At 45.4% G+C, this 26115-nt stretch overlaps 1 protein-coding gene across 3 annotated transcripts in view; it reads left to right on the top strand.

Moving 5' to 3' along the window:
• LOC139421107 (junction plakoglobin-like) overlaps window positions 1–26115 on the top strand; it is a 63487-nt gene that overhangs the window by 6839 nt on the left and 30533 nt on the right. Inside the window, exon 2 of one of the 3 annotated variants that reach the window (XM_071171653.1) lies at window positions 11137–11375. The exons of the other annotated variants lie outside the window; for them this stretch is intronic. The gene's annotated coding sequence lies outside the window, so the exon portion shown is untranslated. The remainder of the gene's footprint in view (window positions 1–11136; window positions 11376–26115) is intronic. 3 annotated transcript variants of the gene reach the window in all.

The following is a 26115-nucleotide window of genomic DNA, read 5'->3' as shown; positions in this document are numbered from 1 at the left end:
GGTCCACAGAGACTGTCAGGGGATAAAGTTATAATAAGGTATTTGAGTGAGCAGGAGTCCGTGTGTGTGTGGGGGGGGGGGGGGGGGGGGGTTGATTTCTTCAAACCAAGCTGCTTACCTATTGCAGATTCAGTCTTCCCAGCCTGGTGCAGGTCTAGAATTTTGTTTCTGGTGTCCTTTGACAGCTCTTTGGTCTTGGCCATAGTGGAGTTTGGAGTGTGACTGTTTGAGGTTGTGGACAGGTGTCTTTTATACTGATTACAAGTTCAAACAGGTGCCATTAATACAGGTAACGAGAGGAGGACAGAGGAGCCTCTTAAAGAAGATGTTACAGGTCTGTGAGAGCCAGACATCTTGCTTGTTTGTAGGTGACCAAATACTTATTTTCCACCATCATTTGCAAATAAATTCATTAAAAATCCTACAATGTGATTTTCTGGAATTTCTTTCTTCATTTTGTCTGTCATAGTTGAAGTGTACCTATGATGAAAATGACAGGCCTCTCTCATCTTTTTAAGTAGGAGAACTTGCACAAATGGTGGCTGACTAAATACTTTTTTGCCCCACTGTAAATACATTTTAGGTCCCCATGAGGGTAGAAGAACTAAACGTGTGTGTGTGTGTTCGTCCGTCCGTCTGGCGTGTTGGTAGTTGTCTCGTGTTGGGGTTTAGTTTGTTAGTTAGTACTCTAATTATACTAGTAACAACAGTATGTTGTCACATCCGTGTGTGGTATCTGCAGGTTTGGCTGGTGTGTGTGTCTGTTGTACGTACGCGCTTAAAGGTGGGTGAGTGTGGCGTCAAGTGTGTACTAGCTACATCTGTGGATTTGGTGTGACTGAGTATTTGTGTGGGTGTGATCTCTGGCCTGGGTGTGTACAAGTGGTAAATCTGTGGGTTATGCAAAGGGATTGTTTCATACAAGGCTTCTTCATTACTAGAGACCTGTGATACGTGGTTGGATGGTGGGAATAGCATGCTCCTCCCCTTCACTTCATCTCTCCCTGCAATATATACTTGGCATGACCAAGTGTTATGCCGCCTCAACATGTGGGAGCTTTGTGGGAGAATGATCTTAGGCCTCAATCAATGGACTCTTCTTTCATTTCTCCAATAGCTGTTGGGGTCTTCTGATGGTGGAATAGCATCAAAGCAATGGGCGGGGGGCTTCAGGTACTGTAAACCAGATGGCTATTGTCAACAACATCCCTCAAAGGTCAAGGAAGATTCACTAGGTCAGGTTCAAAGTTGAACTCAACTAGAAACAACGCCAAGGCCTCCAATTTAAAAAAAATAACATCCCAATTAAAAAACAAACTCATCAAAGCGAAGATAACGTCCGTATGAGCACAGCTTTAGCCCTGTAAGTGCAGCTCTGCAATGGTCCTTAGGGTATTGCTCAATTTAAGGATCACTTTGCCTTTAAAGCGGCTGAATGTCAGGAGCATACTAATTGCATCAAATGGGAAGGAAAGGCACAGTGTGAGACGAGTTCTGCGTGCGCCTCAGTGCCAGAACTGAAAGACTATACTTAATCAACAACAAAAAATACATTGCAGACACTTTTAAGGTAAGCCGCCATTCAAGATGAAAACGAAGGCCCCTTCCTCTTATGGTACCTCTGAAATCATGAGCCCAGATTTAAAGGGACTATGTCAGTGGTTGCCATGGAGAATTTCAGCACATTCCAGCCGCAGGTGTGAGTAAATGTGATTGAAATTGGACCACTCAGAATTGCTTAGAAGTGAAACCCTTCAAACAAATTCACACACACAGCCCCCCTTCTCTCCCCTCCTGTCACTCTCTCCCTTACCTACACACATTCCAACTATCCATCCAACTGCTGCCAGCAGTGTAAGAGCGCTAGCCAACATTATCTTTCTGTTTCTTTCGCCCATATCATCAGGGAAAACCTGCAGACGGAGCCTGACACGCTAAAGGCGCTTCCCCTGTGGAGCCTTTCTGCTTATCCCCTACCAGCTGCTCACGTCGCGATATCGCCGACCCCCTTCTCCCCCCACCCCCTTATTCTTCACACACCCCTCAGCGAAGCTTCAGGGATATTGCAGCCCCACTACTGCCTGCCAACACGCCCCCCCCCCCCCCCCCCCCCCCCCCCACCTCACCCAAGCCCTCACCTCCCTTGACAAGCCCCCAAACTCTCCATGATTCATCTGTGGAGTATGTCAATTCTCTCCCTGAGTGAAGCGGGTGTAATCGTGAGCGGCAGATTCATGACAGTGTCGGTTTAATAAGTGTCCTCTTGTCGTCAGGTTTGGACCATGACAGTGACAGTATGATAGGTGTTACAGTTGGTGTAAGTGGTGGTGAAAAGGAAACTGGGTTGTGTGCACGTGAGTGGAGAGTGCTTTGCTTTGCCTGGAAGATGAGGTTTATAATAGACAGGGTCTGTTAAATATGCCGTGCTAACCGTCAGGGGTGTTGGGCGAAGGTTTGATGTTCCGCAGGGCTCAGGCTGACAACAGTGTCTGGTCCTTTCAGAGGAGACTGGTTTGAGGCAGTCAGCCTAGCTAATCTCATTCCCCCCGCCATAGTGGAAGTCCATACTCTCTCTTTGTCTCTCGTTCACTCTCTCTTTCTCACTCCATCTCTCCGCTCCAACCCATCCAACCCATCCCTCACCATGCTGGAAGTGCCTACCCTCTCTACCCTCACACATTGTCTCCAGCTCTCTCCCTCCTCCATTCCTGCTGCTTGTACTCTATCTGTCAGGGACCTGTGAGAGAGATGGCAGGTTACACCTGGAACAGCTAGTCCTATAGTCTCCTACTGAGAGTGAGGTCTGCTCTGGTCCTCTTCCCTGCACACTGTGTGTGTGTGTGTGTGTGTGTGTGTGTGTGTGTGTGTGCGTGTGCGTGTGCGTGTATGTTCGTGTGTGTGGCCTTGTCTGTAGAGGGCACACATTTGAGGGCACACATTTAGGTAGGTATATGTGCTCTGCATGCCTGTTATTATGTGTGCATGTATTTTACAATGCGTTTGTGTATGTGCTGCTCAGTGACAGAACTGGCAGTGGATACTGGATATGACCACTGTTGTCAAAAGCAGGTGTATTATCCCTATGGTTATGTAAGGCCTAATTATTATACAACCTGTCAGTTTGGTGTATTTCTATACTTCCCCCCGACCAGGATTTCTCCCCCGTGCTCCGAGCAGTATTGTCCCACATCTACTGTTGTCGGAACACTACACTACACTGCCCTCGATAGTCTGACCCAAATACTCTATGTATTCAAAACGACACTGTTGTTCAAATACCTTGTAGAACATTCTAGTGCTTTGCATAACCACTTAACTATGCACTTTATACACCAAACCTAGGTCTTTTTGCAATAGTCTGAACACTCCTGATATTTTAAACATTGTTCTGCATATAGTTTAAACACTATACAAACACTATACACAGTGATTTAAAGAGTGACTGAGCGCACGGATTCTGCATGTTTTTCTGTTGCTCATTAAGATTTTAGTCTTGGGGGTGTGGTTCGATGTGGCAGTTACTTAAGTTTGCCCCTCATTGGACACCATAGGAACAAAGCCAGTATCACTTCCTCAAAATAGTCAGAATGATTCTACGATAACTCAAGCAATCTGTAATTAATTTGGATGTTTTTGCCGAGGAGCTTTTAGTTAGCAATTTTACTAGCTAAGGTGTTTGGTGCAGTATTTCTCAAGTCAATGTAAACCAATTATGTAAACCAAGGTTGATCTGCTGTGCTGCTGGCCAAGTCTGTCTCACTGTCTGTGTGCAGCTGTACGATTGGATAGACCACAATCACTGCAACTGTTTATCCCATGGTAGTCGGCAAGTCGGTATTGTCGAAATCAAAACCCAACCGTTAAGTAAGTCACGACTAACTCATGTACACAAATCTCACAAAACTCACTTTTGGATTATACTGACCTTATGACAAAAATGTAACTACTTGCCAATTTCTAGTCAATTTTGGCATTGGAATAAATGTCACATATGTCATTTTCAACTAGAGAAGTTGTTTTTTTGAGTTCAGTTCTGCTTTAAAGAGTGCACTACGTAGTGGTCTTAAGAGGTAACTGTACCCTTTATTCTGAATACCACAAGGTAGTTCTAGTGCTAAGACTTCACACAGCATCATACTGAAGACATGACACTCTTGACACTCAACTTGACATCTCACTGCAGTCAAAACACTGCTACTACTCGCACTAGTCAAAACAACACCAAATGGTTTAGAAAGAAATACACGCAGTAGTGAAAATGCTGCTTTGCGCACAATAGTTAAAAGCAATTTCAGGACTCACACACCATCAAATGGCACCTTAACAAGAGTCATCTTCAATTAATCTTTAAAGGAGAGATGTGGTTGATTATTTCAGCCTCTGTATTTACGACACAATTTACTGAGCCAATTCCCTCCCCCTGTTTCTAAGAATGCTTTTCAATTTATTTCTTGACTTCCCCTCCACCTTTCCTCCTTTGTGTTTACACATTGATTGTTTTGACATAAGCCTTCATTTATTTGAATTATAGGGGATGGCAACCTAATTGAATTGGCACATTGTGGTATAATGACGGTAGCTCAAGGAACAGAACAATGAGGCGCTCTAGTCAACGTGCATCGATTGGAACATGAAAAAAAATTGACTGAGTCATCCTAAATGGCTCGCAAACAATCCACTTTAGCCTTGAATTACCAATGTTGTCTGTATATTTGATAATTTCATTGAGGATGCCATCAACGCCACAGGCCTTTTTGGGTTGTAGGGTTTTTATTTTGTCCTGTAGTTCATCCAAGGTAATTGGAGATCCAGTGGGTTCTGGTAATAGTTAATAGTTGATTCTAAGATTTGTATTTTCATCATGTATATGTTTTTGCTGTATGTTCTTTGTTATAGAGCCAAAAAGATTGGAGAAGTGGTTTACCCATACATCTCCATTTTGGATAGCTAATTATTCGTGGTGTTGATTGTTTATTGTTTTCCAATTTTCCCAGAAGTGGTTAGTCTATGGATTCTTCAATTACATTGAGCTGATTTACAGTTCCTTCTTTTCCCGTAGTGTATTTATGTATTGTTTTAGTGATTCACCATAGTGAAGGTGTAGACTCAGGTTTTCCGGGTCTCTATGTTCTTGGTTGGACAGGTTTCTCAATTTCTTTCTTAGATTTTTGCATTCTTCATCAAACCATTTGTCATTGTTGTTCATCTTCTTCAGTTTTCTATTGGAGATTTTTAGATTTGATACAGAAGCTGAAAGGTCAAATATACTGTTAAGATTTTCTACTGCCAAGTTTACACCTTCACTATTACAGTGGAATGTTTTGTCCAGGAAGTTGTCTAAAAGGGATTGAATTGGTTGTTTCGTAATTGTTTTTTGGTAGGTTTCCAAACTACATTCCTTCCATCTATAGCATTTCTTAATATTACTGAGTTCCTTTGGCTTTGATGCCTCATGATTGAGTATTGCTCCGTTCAAGTAGACTGTAATTTTTGCTGTGGTCTGATAGGGGTGTCAGAGTGGGTTAACTGTGAACGCTCTGAGAGACTCTGGGTTGAGGTCAGTGATAAAGTAGTCTACAGTACTACTGCCAAGAGATGAGCTATAGCTGTACCTACCATAGGAGTCCCCTCGAAGCCTACCATTGACCATGTACATACCCAGCGTGCGACAGAGCTGCAGGAGTTGTGACCCCGTTTTTGTTGGTTATGTTGTGCATATGGGGGAGGGAAGGCTGTCACCTCCAGGCAGGTGTTTGTCCCCCTGTGTGCTGAGGGTGTCAGGTTCTTGTCCGGTTCTGGCATTTAGGTCAACACAGACTAGTACATGTCTCTGGGCTTGGAAATGATTGATTTTCCCCTCCAGGATGGAGAAGTTGTCTCCATTAAAGCATGGGGATTCTAGTGGGGGGATATAGGTAGCACACAGGAGGACATTTTTCTCTGTTAAGATCATTTCCTTTTGAATTTCAAGCCAAATGTAAAATGTTCCTGTTTTGATTAATTTAATGGAGTGAGTTAGGTCTGCTCTATACCAAATTAGCGTACCCCCTGAGTCCCTTCCCTGTTTCACACCTGGTAGTTTGGTGGATGGGACTACCAGCTCTCCGTAACCTAGAGGGCAACCAGTGGGTCCGTCTCCTCTATACCAGGTTTCTTGTAGGATGACAATGTCTGTATTTCTGATTTCTTTGATGAAGTCCAGGTTCCTGCTCTTTAGGCCAAATGCCTCAGGCCTTGGATATTCCAGGATGAGATAGTGAAGGCTTTGTGTTCCATAAAGTGTCCAATGTTGTTGGTCGTGTGGTTTGGCCTCAGGCCAGTAAGTGTGAGCAGAGCCTGCTGAGCATCTGGTACATGCCATTGGCTTGGGCTAGTGTAAGAGTGGGGGTTGGGCCTGTTTGCCCGCTCACGGCCTGGACATATGTGTGACTTCCATGTTGAGGCCCACTTTGCAAGGGTGCGGTGCATGGGGTGGGCAGGAGGGGCATAGATCTGATCTGAGGGGGCCTAAATGGGGTGTGGGCATGGTTGACTTTGGGGTTATTGATTAGTTGGGGTGGGTGTGTGTATGTGGCTGGTGGTGTTGTGGTCTGGATGTAGGTCCTCTTGGCGTGAGGGGGGGATTATTTACAAATACTCTTTGGTAGTTGTAAACCTCAGAGTCCTTGTCTAGTGTCTAGTATCCTGAGTTTCCACCCCTCGTTAACACCCCCTCTCTTAACAGAGGGGTAGTGTGCTAATATAGCACTGTGCCATGCCAGGGGATGGTCTGTGTGGAAGATGAGGTTGACCTGTACCTTAACAGAGGGGTAGTGTGCTAATACAGCACTGTGCCATGCCAGGGGATGGTCTGTGTGGAAGATGAGGTTGACCTGTACCTTAACAGAGGGGTAGTGTGCTAATACAGCACTGTGCCATGCCAGGGGATGGTCTGTGTGGAAGATGAGGTTGACCTGTACCTTAACAGAGGGGTAGTGTGCTAATACAGCACTGTGCCATGCCAGGGGATGGTCTGTGTGGAAGATGAGGTTGACCTGTACCTTAACAGAGGGGTAGTGTGCTAATACAGCACTGTGCCATGCCAGGGGATGGTCTGTGTGGAAGATGAGGTTGACCTGTACCTTAACAGAGGGGTAGTGTGTTAGTGTAGCACTGTGCCATGCCAGGGGAGGGTCTGTGTGGAAGATGAGGTTGACCTGTACCTTAACAGAGGGGTAGTGTGCTAATACAGCACTGTGCCATACCAGGGGATGGTCTGTGTGGAAGATGAGGTTGACCTGTACCTTAACAGAGGGGTAGTGTGCTAATATAGCACTGTGCCATGCCAGGGGATGGTCTGTGTGGAAGATGAGGTTGACCTGTACCTTAACAGAGGGGTAGTGTGTTAGTGTAGCACTGTGCCATACCAGGGGATGGTCTGTGTGGAAGATGAGGTTGACCTGTACCTTAACAGAGGGGTAGTGTGCTAATATAGCACTGTGCCATGCCAGGGGATGGTCTGTGTGGAAGATGAGGTTGACCTGTACCTTAACAGAGGGGTAGTGTGTTAGTGTAGCACTGTGCCATACCAGGGGATGGTCTGTGTGGAAGATGAGGTTGACCTGTACCTTAACAGAGGGGTAGTGTGCTAATACAGCACTGTGCCATACCAGGGGATGGTCTGTGTGGAAGATGAGGTTGACCTGTACCTTAACAGAGGGGTAGTGTGCTAATATAGCACTGTGCCATGCCAGGGGATGGTCTGTGTGGAAGATGAGGTTGACCTGTACCTTAACAGAGGGGTAGTGTGTTAGTGTAGCACTGTGCCATACCAGGGGATGGTCTGTGTGGAAGATGAGGTTGACCTGTACCTTAACAGAGGGGTAGTGTGCTAATATAGCACTGTGCCATGCCAGGGGATGGTCTGTGTGGAAGATGAGGTTGACCTGTACCTTAACAGAGGGGTAGTGTGTTAGTGTAGCACTGTGCCATACCAGGGGATGGTCTGTGTGGAAGATGAGGTTGACCTGTACCTTAACAGAGGGGTAGTGTGTTAGTGTAGCACTGTGCCATACCAGGGGATGGTCTGTGTGGAAGATGAGGTTGACCTGTACCTTAACAGAGGGGTAGTGTGTTAGTGTAGCACTGTGCCATACCAGGGGATGGTCTGTGTGGAAGATGAGGTTGACCTGTACCTTAACAGAGGGGTAGTGTGTTAGTGTAGCACTGTGCCATACCAGGGGATGGTCTGTGTGGAAGATGAGGTTGACCTGTACCTTAACAGAGGGGTAGTGTGCTAATATAGCACTGTGCCATACCAGGGGATGGTCTGTGTGGAAGATGAGGTTGACCTGTACCTTAACAGAGGGGTAGTGTGCTAATACAGCACTGTGCCATACCAGGGGATGGTCTGTGTGGAAGATGAGGTTGACCTGTACCTTAACAGAGGGGTAGTGTGCTAATATAGCACTGTGCCATGCCAGGGGATGGTCTGTGTGGAAGATGAGGTTGACCTGTACCTTAACAGAGGGGTAGTGTGCTAATACAGCACTGTGCCATACCAGGGGATGGTCTGTGTGGAAGATGAGGTTGACCTGTACCTTAACAGAGGGGTAGTGTGCTAATATAGCACTGTGCCATGCCAGGGGATGGTCTGTGTGGAAGATGAGGTTGACCTGTACCTTAACAGAGGGGTAGTGTGCTAATATAGCACTGTGCCATGCCAGGGGATGGTCTGTGTGGAAGATGAGGTTGACCTGTACCTTAACAGAGGGGTAGTGTGCTAATATAGCACTGTGCCATGCCAGGGGATGGTCTGTGTGGAAGATGAGGTTGACCTGTACCTTAACAGAGGGGTAGTGTGCTAATACAGCACTGTGCCATACCAGGGGATGGTCTGTGTGGAAGATGAGGTTGACCTGTACCTTAACAGAGGGGTAGTGTGTTAGTGTAGCACTGTGCCATGCCAGGGGAGGGTCTGTGTGGAAGATGAGGTTGACCTGTACCTTAACAGAGGGGTAGTGTGTTAGTGTAGCACTGTGCCATGCCAGGGGATGGTCTGTGTGGAAGATGAGGTTGACCTGTACCTTAACAGAGGGGTAGTGTGTTAGTATAGCACTGTGCCATGCCAGGGGATGGTCTGTGTGGAAGATGAGGTTGACCTGTACCTTAACAGAGGGGTAGTGTGTTAGTATAGCACTGTGCCATGCCAGGGGATGGTCTGTGTGGAAGATGAGGTTGACCTGTACCTTAACAGAGGGGTAGTGTGTTAGTGTAGCACTGTGCCATGCCAGGGGATGGTCTGTGTGGAAGATGAGGTTGACCTGTACCTTAACAGAGGGGTAGTGTGTTAGTATAGCACTGTGCCATGCCAGGGGATGGTCTGTGTGGAAGATGAGGTTGACCTGTACCTTAACAGAGGGGTAGTGTGTTAGTATAGCACTGTGCCATGCCAGGGGATGGTCTGTGTGGAAGATGAGGTTGACCTGTACCTTAACAGAGGGGTAGTGTGTTAGTGTAGCACTGTGCCATGCCAGGGGATGGTCTGTGTGGAAGATGAGGTTGACCTGTACCTTAACAGAGGGGTAGTGTGTTAGTATAGCACTGTGCCATGCCAGGGGATGGTCTGTGTGGAAGATGAGGTTGACCTGTACCTTAACAGAGGGGTAGTGTGTTAGTGTAGCACTGTGCCATGCCAGGGGATGGTCTGTGTGGAAGATGAGGTTGACCTGTACCTTAACAGAGGGGTAGTGTGTTAGTATAGCACTGTGCCATGCCAGGGGATGGTCTGTGTGGAAGATGAGGTTGACCTGTACCTTAACAGAGGGGTAGTGTGCTAATACAGCACTGTGCCATGCCAGGGGATGGTCTGTGTGGAAGATGAGGTTGACCTGTACCTTAACAGAGGGGTAGTGTGTTAGTATAGCACTGTGCCATGCCAGGGGATGGTCTGTGTGGAAGATGAGGTTGACCTGTACCTTAACAGAGGGGTAGTGTGTTAGTGTAGCACTGTGCCATGCCAGGGGATGGTCTGTGTGGAAGATGAGGTTGACCTGTACCTTAACAGAGGGGTAGTGTGTTAGTGTAGCACTGTGCCATGCCAGGGGATGGTCTGTGTGGAAGATGAGGTTGACCTGTACCTTAACAGAGGGGTAGTGTGTTAGTGTAGCACTGTGCCATGCCAGGGGATGGTCTGTGTGGAAGATGAGGTTGACCTGTACCTTAACAGAGGGGTAGTGTGTTAATATAGCACTGTGCCATGCCAGGGGATGGTCTGTGTGGAAGATGAGGTTGACCTGTACCTTAACAGAGGGGTAGTGTGTTAGTATAGCACTGTGCCATGCCAGGGGATGGTCTGTGTGGAAGATGAGGTTGACCTGTACCTTAACAGAGGGGTAGTGTGTTAGTGTAGCACTGTGCCATGCCAGGGGATGGTCTGTGTGGAAGATGAGGTTGCGGATGTTCCCATTTTTATAATAGTCAGCAAAAAAGTGACTCTTGATTTTCCATAAGGAGCTTCATTTTGTGATCTTTTCTTGCCTTATCATTCTTTACATACACAGGTTACTGTATTTTAATTACCTCTGAACAGCGGGAGGCGCTTCTAAGGCCTCTCCATTTGGTTGGAGTACACTGTGTGACTCTCCTGCCATTGTTGGGCTAAAGGGCTTTGACACCTCTCACTTGACACGTCAGTGCTAATTGAAGTTGTATCAAGCTTGGCAGCCTTAATTTAGCATTCAGTAATCATAAAGTAATGTATTTTCTTCTTGGCTTTTGGAAATAAAATATAGCTTCAGACTAAACATTACTCACTCAGTTGCAGGTTGTATGGTGTTTTCGGGTTTCTGTTATTTTCAAGCTCATTTGCTGTATAGCGTTGGAATAATACTCTTTGGTAGTTGTAAACCTTCCAGGTGATTACGTAATTCTGTCCAAAATCAGGTTGGAGGTTTTGAGTTTTGATTTGGATTGAAGGTTAGCTGTAGAGGGTAGCATCCTGTATATATTCCTGACAAAAAAATCAAAGTTTATCTAACTCTAAATCTATATTTTTTTAAGAACATGGGGGAAAATGCAGGAGCTCATCTGATCATGACCTCTCTTTCTCTCTCTCTCTCTCTCTCCCTGTTTCTCTCTGTCTGTGTGTGGAGGAAGAGTTCACTCAGTGTGCGGATTATTTCTCCCATGAGGCCGAGGGGGGGAGGAGAGCCCCGTCTGTCAGATCTGCCCACGTTGCCTTGCGGTTACCGTGCCAACCCCTTGGGTCGGAGGGTGGGAGGGAGGGTGAGTGAAGCAGGGTATCTGCAGGCTGTCAGGTCTCTGCCAGGTCTCCCCGCGACAGGCCAGACCAGACCGGCTACATCTCCACAACAGCCAGCGTCTGTTGTTTTCAGGTTAATGTCTTATTCAAATGGCCTTTGCATACACTGGTCTTGTAGTCTACCGCACCCACTTCTGTTCTCAATGTGTGTGTGTGTGTGTGTGTGTGTGTGTGTGTGTGTGTGTGTGTGTGTGTGTGTGTGTGTGTGTGTGTGTGTGTGTGTGTGTGTGTGTAGGCCTGCTGAGCCATACAGAAGTCAGGATGACTGGAGGGTGTAGGAGGGCCCAAGTTTTGGCCTACAAGCATCTCTCTCTCTCTCTCTCTCTTTCTGTCTTTCTCTCGCTGTCTCTCTATCTCTCTCTCTTTCTCTCTCACAATCTCTCACTCTTTCGTCTTTATCTTACCATCTATGACCCCCTTCCCCCACTGATGCACTCTACCTGTCTCTTCCCTTTTGTCTTCCTGTCCATCTCTCGCTCCCTGTCTTTTTCTCAGCTTCTCCCTCACTCTTAAAATGTTTCTCTCAGAGGTCTACTTATCTCTCTTTATCTGTACTGACCCTTAGTCTAGGAATGGCCTCTTGTCCCACTGGCTTTGTCCATATGTGACCGACCAGCTCGATGCGGTCCTATGTAGCACTTTTTTTTTTTACATTGGATAAAAGTAGATACTTAAAGCTAGGAAGTGTATGCAGTGCCTTGCAAAAGTAGAGACCAAAGATAACCCTGAAGGAGCTGCAAAGCTCCACAGCGGAGATTGGAGTATCTGTCCGCAGTACCACTTTAAGCCGTACACTCCACAGAACTGGGCTTTACGGAAGAGTGGCCAGAAAAAAATAAGCAAACATGTTTGGTGTTCACCAAAAGGAATGTGGGAGACTCTCCAAACATATGGAAGAAGGTACTATGGTCAGATGAGACAAAAATGTTGCTTTTTGGCCATCAAGGAAAACGCTGTCTGGCACAAACCCAACACCCCCCCCCCCCCCCCCCCCCGAGAACACCATCCCCACAGTGAAGCATGGTGGTGGCAGCATGTTTTTCATCGGCAGGGACTGGGAAACTGGTCAGAATTGAAGGAATGATGGCACTAAATACAGGAAAATTCTTGAGGGAAACCTGCTTCAGTCTTCCAGAGATTTGAGACTGGGACGGAGGTTCACCTTCCAGCAGGACAATGACCCTAAGCATGCTGCTAAAGCAACACACAAGTGGTTTAAGGGGAAACATTTAAATGCCATGGAATGGCCTAGTCAAAGCCCAGACCTCAATCCAATTGAGAATCTGTGTTATGACTTAAAGATTGCGGTACACCAGCGGAACCCATCCTACTTGAAGGAGCTGGAGCAGTTTTGCCTTGAAGAATGGGAAAAAATTCCTGTGGCTAGATGTGCCAAGCTTATGGAGAAATACCCCAAAAGACTTGCAGCTGTAATTGCTACAGAAGGTGGCTCTACAAAGTATTGACTTTGGGGGAGGGGGGGAGTGGATAGTTATGCATGCTCAAGTATTCTGTTTTTTTGTCTGTTTTTTTTGTCTTGCCTACCAATTTGAAGGTGCAAAATATTTATTTGTGAAACAAACAAGAAAATGTTTCTCACAAAAAAAAATTGCATCTTCAAATTGGTAGGCATGTTGTGTAAATCAAATGATACAACCCCCCCCTCCAGAAAAAAAATCCATTTTAATTCCATGTTGTAAGGCAACCAAAATAGGAAAAATGCCAAGGGGGGTGAATACTTTCGCAAGACACTCTATCATACACTGCAGTTGAGGAACAATGGGAAAGTAATTCTGCTTTGAAAGTTGATAAACTTGTTTCCCCATTTTTGAGAAAATGGCCCTTGAATGTTTTGGTACACCTACTGGAGAGCTCTTTGTCTACACCAGTTGAGGCTCCACAGATGAGGAAGGGGAGGACCATCCTCAGTGAATTTCATAAAAATACAAATAGTGAAACATTAAAAAAGTTATCATTTTTTGATAAAACTAAACTAAATATATTCACATCACCAAATAATTGATTAAAACACTGTTTGCAATGAAGGTCTACAGTAGCCTCAACAGCACTCTGTAGGGTAGCACCATGGTGTATATTGACTTCAATACAAAACCTAGGAGGCTCATGGTTCTCACCCCCTTCCATAGACATAGTAACTTCCGGAAGACGTCCTCCAACCTATCAGAGCTCTTGCAGCATGAACTGACATGTTTTCCAAATATCAGAGTATGAATCTAGTACTGAAAGCAAAACGTACAGCTAGCTAGCACTGCAGTGCATACATAACATGTGAGTAGTTGACTCAAAGAGAGAGAAAGACAATAGTTTAACAGTTCTGAACAAATACATTTCTTCCAAAATGAAGGAGAAGTGAGAGCTAGAGCTATCTATATTTTGTTGTATTTTTTCTTACTTTCACTTAGCTAGTGAATGCAGCTAGCTAGTTTAGCCCACTCAAACACTCCGCTAAAACAGAGAGGGATGCTATGTTAACTAGCTGGCTATGGCTATCCAACACTGGGATTCTTCCAAGTCAAGGTAAGCATTTGGTTTTATTAATTTATTGCCACCGCTTTCTGACTGTACACTGTACTGCATGATTGTAGAGGGTTTACGAACACATTTGTTATAGTAGCTATGTTGACTATGGTGTGACGACGATGCAAGCTGTGTGTGGTGGTTATAGTGGTCATGATATGAAGGTTTGGCTTGGAAAGGTTTTTTCGTCTGGTCACAGACAGATGATGTGTTGTGCACTGATGTCCACAAGCGAAGGAAAAAGGTGCGAGGAGGAGAGCACGTAGATAGTTGCTGTTTTCATGTGGATACTATGAAAGTGAACTGTGTTTGCGTGTGATCACGGGTGTATTCATTCCACCGATTCTGTTCAAAAACACTTGTTAAATGGAAGCAAACGGAACGAAACGGGGATAAAAAAATACCTAAATTTGTCCAATAAAAATTCACATTTGCAACTGTTGGACTAATGATTACTCCCTAGATCGGCTAGATGCAGGCAAGAGTGTGCAAGGCGGTATTGAATGTGTCATAAGCTATGTTGTAGCAACCTCATGATGGGTACAGGGAAAATGCAACTGTCATGTAATAGCCTAAACCTATCAATGTTACATTGAGCTGGGTGAATGGAATATGAATGACAGCCATCCAATATGCTGCATCTTGAACGGCACCGACCGCCACTGGTCTACACACATTCAGCACCCATCTCTTTAAGTATTCACATTTGAGGCCATGTGCTAAACAGAGTGAGTAAGGTAGTGTAGTAAACAACCAAACATTTAAAGAGGTGAAAGTAGTAGCAAAAATACACTTGATCTAGTCCTTGGTTTATATCCTAATCCAGTGTTTCCCATCCCTGGTCCTCCAGTACCCCCAACAGTACACATTTGACATATAACGTTAGCTAGCAAGCCAGCCAGCTAACGTTAGCTAGCTAACAGTATGCTTTAACTTGCAATGTAAATTACTTTCTGACTAAACATGTATAATATCTGAAATTGTACCTAACTAGACTTGGATGAACGCTTCTCCCTCTCTGTCATGGATGCCATGGTTGCCTTTAGTTTGAAGAGGTAACCCGAAGACAGGTGTTTTATACAGCCTTCTGTGTTCTCTTTTCGACTCCCTCTGCATATTTTCAATCAAACGTCAGAATTTTCTCAGTCTCCTTAGCTGTTATTCTCTGCTTCCACTGGGCGTTCCACTGATTTCAAAATCGGTCAACTTCTTCCATGACAACCACGCTGTTGATCGCCGCTTCTTCCCCATCACTGTCACCAGAAGACTCTACAACGACTGCTTCAACGAAAATGTGTTTTACCTAAATCAGGGATTTCCTCATCGTCTGATTCATTTTCAGAGTCAGAGAGAGTCAGCATGGCACGATTGTCCTTCAGAAAGTATTCCATCACAACTTTTCCCCACTGATCTTTGTCGATAGTGCCTGTTAAATTCAGGACAGCACTTTTTCAGTTCCTGATGACATCTTTCAAAAAAGACATGGTAGAAAGGATTATCTACACATACAGAGCAGCTCATGTTATAGACAGAAGCATGCTACATGGCATACTAATCTGAACTCATCTCTCGGCATGCCCAGCCTATCCATTATCTCAGCCAATCATGGCTAGCGGGAAGGTTCCTGTCTTTTTCTGTGGCTAAACCTACTAGGCCCGTAATTGAACAATTTTATTTGTATTTACAGATAAAATACAAGTTTGTTATTAAGGCACATGAAAGTTCACATGTTCCAGAAGGCATTTTGATTAAAAAAAACATATTGTGTGTATTTGTCAGTATTCTGTGTGTGTGTGTGTGTGTGTGTGTGTGTGTGTGTGTGTGTGTGTGTGTGTGTGTGTGTGTGTGTGTGTGTGTGTGTGTGTGTGTGTGTGTGTGTGTGTGTGTGTGTGTGTGTGTGTGTGTGTGTGTGTGTGCATGAGAACAAAGCAATGGCGACAGTGGTTAAGAGACATGACCTCAGATAATTCGGTGCTGTGTTTTGTGTGCTTATCAGGGATTTTTGAAGGAAAGAGTGACGTATTGCAGGCCACAATGCCACCCCCTGAGGCTCGCTCTCTCTCACACACACGCACGCACACACGCACACATATATATATATACACACACACTTTTATCTCTATCTGACAGAGCCAGTTTCTCTCTGGTCAAGGACAGCTCCCACATGATCTAAGAAGAAAGGAGGGCAGAAGGGAGAGGTGAGTAGAGTGGAGAGGAAGACAGGAGGAGAAAGAGACAGATCTAGACAGGACAGAGAGAGAGCGGGAGGTAGAGATGATGAGAGGACTTAGACTTGTTGAAATAGAAATGAGGTGGTTGCTAAAGGAGGAAAACATGTTTTGTTCAGAATATATATATATTTTTTTTCTAGAATGTTTTGTGCTAAAATGTAGCATGAAATGTCAGTGGGGAGCATTGCAGTTAGATAGGCACCATTTGAATCGCTGCTTTGTCGCTGTGAAAGAAAAGTAGGGTGTGCATGCGTGTGCACATGTGTACATGCGTGTTTGCATAAGCGCATGTGTATGGTGTGTGTGTTCAGGCAGGCCCCAGTAGTCTATAACCCGTGTGTCTCCAGTGAGAGGATGTGTACCAAGCCAGGCCCCTCCAGTGAGCCCGTCGACTCCTTTTCAATCGACGACTCCTTTCAATTGACGCCTCGCTCGGAATATTGAAAGCCCTGTCTTCTCCAATTACCATCACTGTCTCCCCCCACCTCCTTCACTTTCTCACCTCTTCACAATCTCCTCCTCTCCTCTCTTCATTCCCTGTTCCTTATCTCCTTTGCTTTTCTCTACCATTTTCCTTTCCTGCCTAACACTCTTTCTTTTTACTTTTTCATTCCTCTATTGCGCCATATCCCTCCTTCTCCTATTTATTTTTCTACTCGTTATGTTCTCCCTATCCCTCTTATTTGTCCAGTTCTCCTCTCTCTATCTCACCTCGCTTGCCCTCGGTCCTCACCTCCTTTGAACCGCTTTCCACTTTCATACGCTCTCTGTTGCCTTGTCTTTTGCTCAGTCTGTCGGTGGCAGAGTTGGAATTGGCTGCATTGCTACGACATCATGTAGTGCTTCAGTATGCAAAGCTGAGAAGCTGGCTGGGTTTTCACACAGTGCAGCGACAGCATAATGTCCTCCTGGCATCACACACCAGTGGATGAGGGGCTAAGTAGTCCCTGTTAGCAAACCAAGCTCGTTCATTTGGAAAACCAACCTACATCTTTTATAGGAAGAACTGTGAGTTTTGGCAGTAATAAGTTGCTTCCTGAATTCTGTTGTGCAGCTAAGACACACATTTTTGGAGGCCTCTCTCTCTCCCTCTCTCTCTCTCTCTCTCTCTCTCTCTCTCTCTATGATATTTGAGATCCATTTTCTTCTGGCAAGGCAAGCTAGTATCTTCAAGTGTTTTCTCCTGTGCATGTTATATTATTTTCCAGACACGCTCAATAAGGATTTTGGGGGATTTCCTCTGCTCCCTTCAAACAGAGGGAAAGTAAATTCTACATCCATCCGATATAGAAAATTGGATTAATGTTGCCTGTAAATGAAGGCTCTAGCCCTCTGCCTCCCTCTCCCTACTATTTTTGTCTTCCTCAGTCACTCTCACTCTCTTTCTGTCACTCTTTCCTCTCTATTCTCATCTCCAATTTTCACATTCCATCTCTCTTTCACCCCTCCCTCTCTCGTTCTTTTCCCCTCTAGTTCATTCTTTCTATTTCATCTTCTCTGTGTATATCTTTTTCTGCTTATTTGTCAGTTTCATGCACCCCTTCTTCCTCTCATCTCATCTCTCTCTCGCTCTCTCTTTCACCCCCCCCCCCCCCATCTTTCTCTCTCTCTATCTGAGGTCTCTGTGGTTGGGCTCTGCTTTCCATCCCGTGGGCACAATTCCAAAGCGAGCCGTTTAGACGCTCGGCTGATTTATTTTAACGCCTAGTGTGTAATCGCCACAAATTCACCCGGCCCGCCAAGAGCCAGAACTCTGTTTTTCTTCTCTTCTTTGGACTTCTCAATCCTTCTCTTCATTTCTCTCTCTCTCTCTTCCTGTACTAATTTCAGAGTCCGTCCCCCTCTTAGCCGAGCCTGGCAGGGATTGGTTTGTCCTATCCGTTTATCTGTTCCTCAGGGCTGTGGTAGGGGGCTGAGGGTAAAATGCAGGGAATGGGGGAACTAAAAACAACACTTCAAGGGAAACCTGGAGTGGGAGAAAACAAACATTTGGCCGCCTCATCTCGGTCCCTGAAGCTTTTTTTCCTTGTATGAAGGAGGACTGGATAGATGTCTTATCCGAGTGTGGAGCGTGGATAAAAGGTTCTGCCACAAAAAGGATGTTATCTGCTGGGTAAAACGCTCGTCTCCCCATATCGCACAATCAAAGAAGAGGCTAGCTGTGGTTGGTACCAGGGGGGAGTAGCGAAACAAAGCTGGGGATGGAGCTTGAGATGGAACTTGAAAGTCCTGTTTGGAGGGTCGTTGTGAAACTCACACCACACCGCATTCCCTCACAATGTTCACAATGTTCTTTTCCCCTTTCTACTTTAAAATGACTGAGTTGATTTTGGCATGTTATTTGGAGCATGCTAGCAGGGGTCCGTGCAATTTTGCCAACAAAATTATATTTGTAAGCCATATTTCTGGTTGCGTACTGGACTCTCACATCCTAGTTATCCATAAAAGGTATTCAAAACCTGTGTGGAGAGAAGGATGTGGGGAAAACCTGGTATAAAACATGTCGGGCAAATTGGCACCCATTTACTGATATAACTAGTAAATAGAGCTGCTATAAGTGGTTATGGCCAGGGCACAACCTGTCCCCCACCCTGTCCCCCCACAGTCCTCCAGGCACTGCACTGTAGTGAGGAAGTGCAATAGAGCATTTTGATTATTTGGTTTACTGTAAAGCCTGGCTTTCTCACCCCGAACCTCATCCATTTGCCTTTTTTTCCCTTCTCGTACTGCTGAGTCTGATGTTTCTCCTACCAGTGACCTTTGAACCCCTATAGACACTTTCTGCCATGTCCAGGCTTTTGCTCTACTGACCTTGACCTGTGAGGGTCAGCCCTAGCGGTGCCATCCACACTATCTATCTAGCATTGGCTCCACTGTACCACAATGGCCTGAATTCTAGTCTGTGTCCATCCCTCGCTGCTTTTCATTTTCATTTCCTCAGCTTTAATCAACCTACAGTGAGCTAGCCACACACAACCCTCCCACTCATACTGTTTAAAGTCATCCTCCGTTGGCTCGGGGATCTCTTCCCATTTACTCGTAGCACAGGAAGGCATGCCAAAACGGATAAGGGATCTGATGAGTGAAGATAGCTCAAGCCCTCCGCGTTCCTCTCTCTGAAGACCTGATGCTTTGATCGTTCCCCTCCGTCAGCTTTGGGCCCAACCTTCTGGGCCTTTAAACCATGCTTCTCCCTCGTTCTCATTAACTGGCTTGTAAATGCACACGGACATATCCTCAAGTGCATTGACTGATACACACATAGATGCCGACACGCACGCACGCGCGCACACACACACACACACACACACACACACACACACACACACACACACACACACACACACACACACACACACAGACTATAGACTAGCGTGGGAGCTGCAGACAAGGCCCACTCATTGCTTGCAATTATACTATGTCAGCAAACTTGCTGCTAGTGGCTAATGACTCACTCTGTCCATATCGGTGTGAGATATCCTATAATGCTCATAGCGCCGACAGAGCGAGAGAGAGAGGGAGAGAGAGAGAGAGAAAGAGAAAGAAAGAAAAAGAGAGAGAGAGAGACTGGAACTTATGATGGTGGTTAGGTTAGCATCTTCTTCCACTCACTCTGTGCTTAGTTAAAATCCTACAGAGGGGACAGAGCAGAGGGGACGGGTGGGAGGGGGAGGTTAAGAACAGAGGGAAATTCCTTCCTCTCTACTTTTAACACAACAACACACCATACCACAGCTGCAATGTCAGCCCATTGGGGAAGGAAGGCATGAGAGGACAATGTGAATAGTATGGTATAAATTAGATGACATATTTGTTTTGTTCAGGAGACTATTACAGAATAAGCTACAGTCCAAGTTGGAGTACATGTGATCATTATGTACTGTATGTTATGGTTTGGGATGACTGCCCATTTGGTAGAAGGGAAGAGACCTGTGGTGGAATGGTAGGATGAGGGTTGTAGTCAGACTGCAGATGTGTTGTGTTTGCAGTTAAACTGGATGTTTATTTTTCAATATGTTTTGATTTTATTTGAGAGTTTAAGGCTCCCTGTCAAATCATCAGCTTACGGTCCGCTGAATGAGACGCTTTTGAAAGGGAGAGCTTAATCACTGTAAGGGTTTATTTCTATTGGCTCTCGTTCAGTCTCAATAGAGAAACCTTCATCCCTCAACCTTCCCAAGAGCACTTGATATGAGCTATTGAACTGGCAAATCACATCCAGAAACCAGGTCCAGAGGATCCATTCCAATGTCGACAACAACAACCAAAAATAATCGGATAAGAGAGCCCTTTGTCAACGTTTACAGACTTAGACACAATAACCGCTTCAGAGGACCTAGACTGGTGTTACACTTAATAGTCTGATTGGGCTTCGTCATGGTCTTCCTCACTCTCACTGTTTTCATTTCAGCACGCTGCTGCGGTGCACACACAGGAGCAGGAGTTTAGTCGAATATTTCCCATCTTCTTGAATCCTTGACTGGATATGTAGGCTAAATCATTTGGCTTTAGTTAGCCTGTGATTGGGTGCGCTTCTATCAGTGTCCGTATGTGGGAGCACACGTGAGAATGAATGTGTGGCCATGAGTACATTTCATTTCCACTATGTAGACTGACACCTTTATTTACTGTGTTGATTCGTGACCAGCTGTAGACGTGTTCCTGATATAGACTCCTCTGTGCAATTCAATAATACGTGACTCTCCTCACGCTCTCTCTCCGTATTTATGCAGCAATTTCATATTTCACCAGGCTCTGATACCTCCGCATGGTCACTATGCAGTCGGGACAGAAAGAATTCCAGGTTTGTCAGAAGCAAGTCGATCAAATGAATCACGTCTTGGTCAAAAACCACGATCGTGCCTCAACCATTTAAAGTGTTTTTTCCCGAATGAACAGACAGCCAGACATTGGATTGGATATGGATGGTGCTGTAAATGTCATCCCCTGCCTGATCTGATCCAGTAGAAATGACAGCGAGACTCCGCGACCTTCAACCTCCCTTGTTTACTTTAAATGCAGGAAGTGTTGCTCCCCCTCAGGGCGTCAATTACATGCACGTTGACATACCACAGTGTACTGTACACATACGCAATCACTCACACACACACACACACACACATTCACACTAACACACACACTTACTCTTGCGCACACAAACAGACACCACAGCGCCCCAGCGTGACACTCACAGAATCCATCATGGATATTAGCAGGGGGTTCGATTTCTCCCGTGTTTATGTTTCATCGTTCTCTCATCATTCCCCGGGATCCCCATTCCTGCCGTCAGATGTCCTGATGTTCTGTGGCCTGACAGCCTCCATCCACCAGAGAGAAAGCAGAAGCACTATCGATCCCTGCCTTGCGTTCCCATTGATTTACCTGCAGGCAGCACTTTCTGGGTCTTATGGATTCAATAGGATGCCATTCGGCCTGTAATAAAGACCACCTACAACAAACAAAAGCATTTTGACTGCTCACTGTGAAGGTTATTAGACTTTTTTTTTACTCTGAAATGAATGTATTTGCATTCGTAATGATGTCTGATGTAGCAATGGGCATTTTGGACTGTTGGAGTAATCTTGTCATTTACTCGGGTACTCAAATGAAATGAAAAAAATATATCATAAAAAATAAATATGTGTCACATATCAGTTTGAGAACAATGTAAAAAATATATATATTTGAATTAATGAAGCTGCATACAAACATGGTCTCTTGAGTAAGGCAGCTCCATAAATGCAGGTGTTTCAGCCTAGCTCAGTGCTTTCTGTGGTGGTGGGGCAGCCAGTGGAAAATACGGTGTCACGACTTCCGCCGAAGTCGGTCCCTCTCCTTGTTCGGGCGGTGTTCGGTGTTCGGCGCTCGACGTCACCGGCCTTCTAGCCATCGCCCATCCACTTTTCATTTTCCATTTGTTTTGTCTTGTTTTTCACACCTGGTTTCAATCCCCCAATTACTTGTTCATTATTTAACCCTCTGTTCCCCCATGTTTTTTTGTGAGTGATTGTTTTGTATGTAGTGAGGTCTGTTTATGTGGGCTCTCTTTTGTATTGCATTTGATTTATGTTGTGTAAAGTACGTTTATTTACTCATACCTGCTGTCCTGCGCCTGACTCCTAACCAGCTACACACAGACCGCATTACATAGGGGTTGCTAATGTTCTCTAATTGCACCGTGATTGGCTCAGTGTTCTGTCACACATGGGGGCACTACGTCACCGCCAAATCTACGAAATGAACTGTTTCGCTGCCATACAAGGCTCAGCTGATAGCCAGGTGTAGCAGTGGTAAGGTGTTAGGACTGCTGTTGGGACAGCTTTATGTAGGCCCTAACAGTTTGTGGGTCCCGTTTGTCACCTTTATAGTGCAATTCATGTATTGTTTAGTGTTGTGTTGTGTAGTGGCTTTGCTGGCATGCATCCCAATTTTTTTGTGGAGGGGGGTTTGCCCCACCAAGATTTACATGCTAAAATCGCCACTGAACATGAAACATTCAGAATAATCCATTTCCTCTCCAACAACATTCTCCCACTCAGAATTCTACACGGATGAAGTTATTGACGAGTGTGTTTATTTTATTCCTGTATCTGACTTTTGAGGTTCCGTTTTTCGCAATAAACTTGTTTCAGTGGACCATAGCTTTGGCCTCGGCTGAACAGACAGCACAGTCTGAGGCTTGTGTTTTCAAAAGCATGCTTGGCTGAATATATTCCAGAAAGAGTTTTCATGCCGTTTAATTTGCATTTTATGTTTCACACTGTTGCGCTGGTTTATCCCTCTTTCATTTGCTACTGTTGAGTGTACCTCATTTCCTTTCCAGAACTACATGTCCAACGGCAGTTTACCAAACCAAACACAGGCTATATCGTTCAGTATCCGCTCTTCCATACTCTGATTCTCAGCACCCCCATGTAGACTATTTCTCGAAACTATGAATAGCTTAGCTTGCAGACTCATAACGAGCGAGGGAGGCGTTGATAAGACAATGATGACGGGAGTCTCGTTAGGCTCAAATACGTTTTTGCATTCGTTAATTAGCGAGCTTCCTAGAGATTAATTCCCTCTCCGTGTCCCATGTGCAGAACTTGTCAAGATGAGAGGGATTGTTCTATTCGCCGCCTCTCAGGATCACCAGTCACCGCCATGCTGGCACATATCCGTCATCCCAGGGCCGCTATGCGACTCCCTCCCTCCGCTCAGCACTGCTAATAGCAGCAGATTACTGAAGACTGAAGATGAAAAGGCTTTCAATTCCCCACAGAGATGTGTGTGTGTGTGTGTGTGTGTGTGTGTGTGTGTGTGTGTGTGTGTGTGTGTGTGTGCATGGCAGACTTGGTTGTCCTGTTGAACTGAAACTGCTGTGCTGGGATACACGCAGGAGATAAGAGGAGGTCTTTTCTTTCAGCATCCCCTCCCCACACCTCATTAGCGAACAAGGCTTCCAGGGAACATCAAAGGCACAACCATCACACACAAAAGAAACGCATCCCGAATCCCAAGGATTTTTATTGTCTAAATTTAGATTCTAAAACCGCTGTTGAAATGACGCCAGCCGTCATGAAATGACGGTTTTCAGAAGGGGGTGATAATAGGATTTTTCACTTTCGATCATCACCCTGTAGCTCTGTTTTCCTCAAATCTTTGGTGGCTGTTTGAAGTTGCGGGAAGCGATGCGACTGCTTAAAGCCACACTGTCTGTCTGTCTGGTGTCTTTGAATTGAGCCACCAGCTTCAGGACCTTTTGACGTCTTTAGAACAGAAAGCTGCAGTTGTTGTTGTTTGTTTTGCCTACGTTAAGTAACCCATTGGGGGAACATTACGATTCTTGACAAAAAGTCGGAAATTGTTTTTCAGACTTCATTGAAAAGTAGAGAGGTCTCCTCTTGATGTCACCTCAGTCTAGTGGCTGAGTCTGGCTGGGAACTGGAACTGGGCGCAGTCGGAAGAATGGCCAACTAATGAATTCATGACACCATCGTGACAGGATCCATTTGTTACCTGGCCTTGAAACGTTTGGCCCGATGGTGTCTTTTTAGTAGAATCTCTGCCGTCGGCACAGCGCTTGCCAGTGCAATTTAAGATTAGGAGAGAGGGAGAGAAAATAAGTTGTTCCTCATTGGGGGCATGTGAGGTTAGGCATGTCCCTTTTGTGATCCCGAAAAAGCAGTTTTCAGATCTCAGATTCGACCTGTATCCTCCTCTCCCTTGTGCTCGGGTTCCTTGTGAGCTGTGCCCACTTATGTGGCAGATATGAGATAATTAGCCGAGGCGTGTGAGGCAACGCTACTACTCTTACCGGAACAAAGTCTCCGGTAATTACGGGGAAGAAATAATTTGCTGTCCTTTTGGTCCGCTTCATTTATCCTCTAGCTTTGTAGTTTGTAGCACACTAAGTTCTTATGCCAACTCATTATTACAGAAATATATTCCGAAAGCTCCTTTGAACAACCAAACTCATCACTTTTATCGTGCTTGTGTGAAGGGCAGTTCTTTTGAACTAACTTTTTTTTATTTTTTAAAGTGAGAGCAAAAAGTAACTGGCAATAACGTCTTGGTTAGTTGGTCTAATATAATAGACCACGATTCCTCTCTATCTGGTCGGTCACATCATTCCATTGAAATCAATAGAAAGTTCACCACTAGCGAGGATAGTTTTTTTTGTCATGCTCAAATCATTTGTCACCCTCTGCGACTCATTTGGAGACTTACTTATGACATCTGGCCCTTGGCTGCGCTTTAAAAAGACACTGCGTAGGGCTGAGCTACGGCACAAATGAGCCGAAACCCTGCTGTTACCTCTGAGTTTGAATGCTAGTCCATGTTGCTCTCGTTCACATGGGGAAACCATGAGTGATGGTGCGACGTTGACATACTACTAATTCCCAATATCCTCCTATCCTATTCTGTGAGTGCACCATGTTTAATCACCCTCGTCGATCTCCATAAGTACATTAGTGACATCATTTCCGTTTATGATCACCCGCCATCCTACGGTGATCAGTCTGTATTGATTGATGAGTATTCATATTAGATCAGCTACCCTGTGGAGTTTAACTGCTGGAGTGTAGCCACTTGCAGAGGATGATGTGATTCAACCAGACATGTTGTGTGCACTTGAATAGGTAGCGTAAATCTCTAGGAATATCTCTAAATGATCATTCCAAGTCATTTAGGATTTTTAATAATCAGAAGCCTGAATGTTTAGAGTGATACACCCCACTCAACAGAAGTTTGACCCACATATGTATAGTTTCCCGCTACCCTACCTGTCTAGGCCTACATCCTGTGCAACTGTGCCTGTCATGGCTTAGTGAACTATCATTTCCCATAGGACCTAAAGGGCACTTCCTGCTGAGCACAGTATGTAACCTCAGATTTACTAAAGACTCTTCAGATCCCTGAGCTCCCGTACATACTATACCCTCTGACTCAGCAAATACCTTATAGGAAGATAAGGGACTGCTGCTTGGTTATAGAGTCTATAGAGGTACGCGGGGGAGAGGAGGGGAGCAGACAGCATTAAAGAGTTGTTAGAGAGGGAGATACAGTAAATACTGCAGAGGTTTTGCAGTTTGACTCAGCAGATACTATTCTCAGAGAGAAATGGGGTTGGATGGGGAGAGAGGGGGAACTGAGTAATGGGGTTGGATGGGGAGAGAGGGGGAACTGAGAAATGGGGTTGGATGGGGAGAGAGGGGGAACTGAGAAATGGGGTTGGATGGGGAGAGAGGGGGAACTGAAAAATGGGGTTGGATGGGGAGAGAGGGTGAACTGAGAAATGGGGTTGGATGGGGAAAGAGGGGGAACTGAGAAATGGGGTTGGATGTGGAGAGAGGGGGAACTGAGAAATGGGGTTGGATGGGGAAAGAGGGGGAACTGAGAAATGGGGTTGGATGTGGAGAGAGGGGGAACTGAGAAATTGGGTTGGATGGGGAGAGGGGGGAACTGAGAAATGGGATTGGATGGGGAGAGAGGGGGAACTGAGAAATGGGATTGGATGGGGAGAGAGGGGGAACTGAGAAATGGGGTTGGATGGGGAGA

This window comes from Oncorhynchus clarkii, chromosome 12, assembly GCF_045791955.1.
Source record: "Oncorhynchus clarkii lewisi isolate Uvic-CL-2024 chromosome 12, UVic_Ocla_1.0, whole genome shotgun sequence".
In the NCBI taxonomy this organism is placed as follows: Eukaryota; Metazoa; Chordata; class Actinopteri; order Salmoniformes; family Salmonidae; genus Oncorhynchus; species Oncorhynchus clarkii.
The sequence above is the reverse complement of the archived record's forward strand: the minus strand, read 5'-3'. Positions and strand labels throughout refer to the sequence as shown.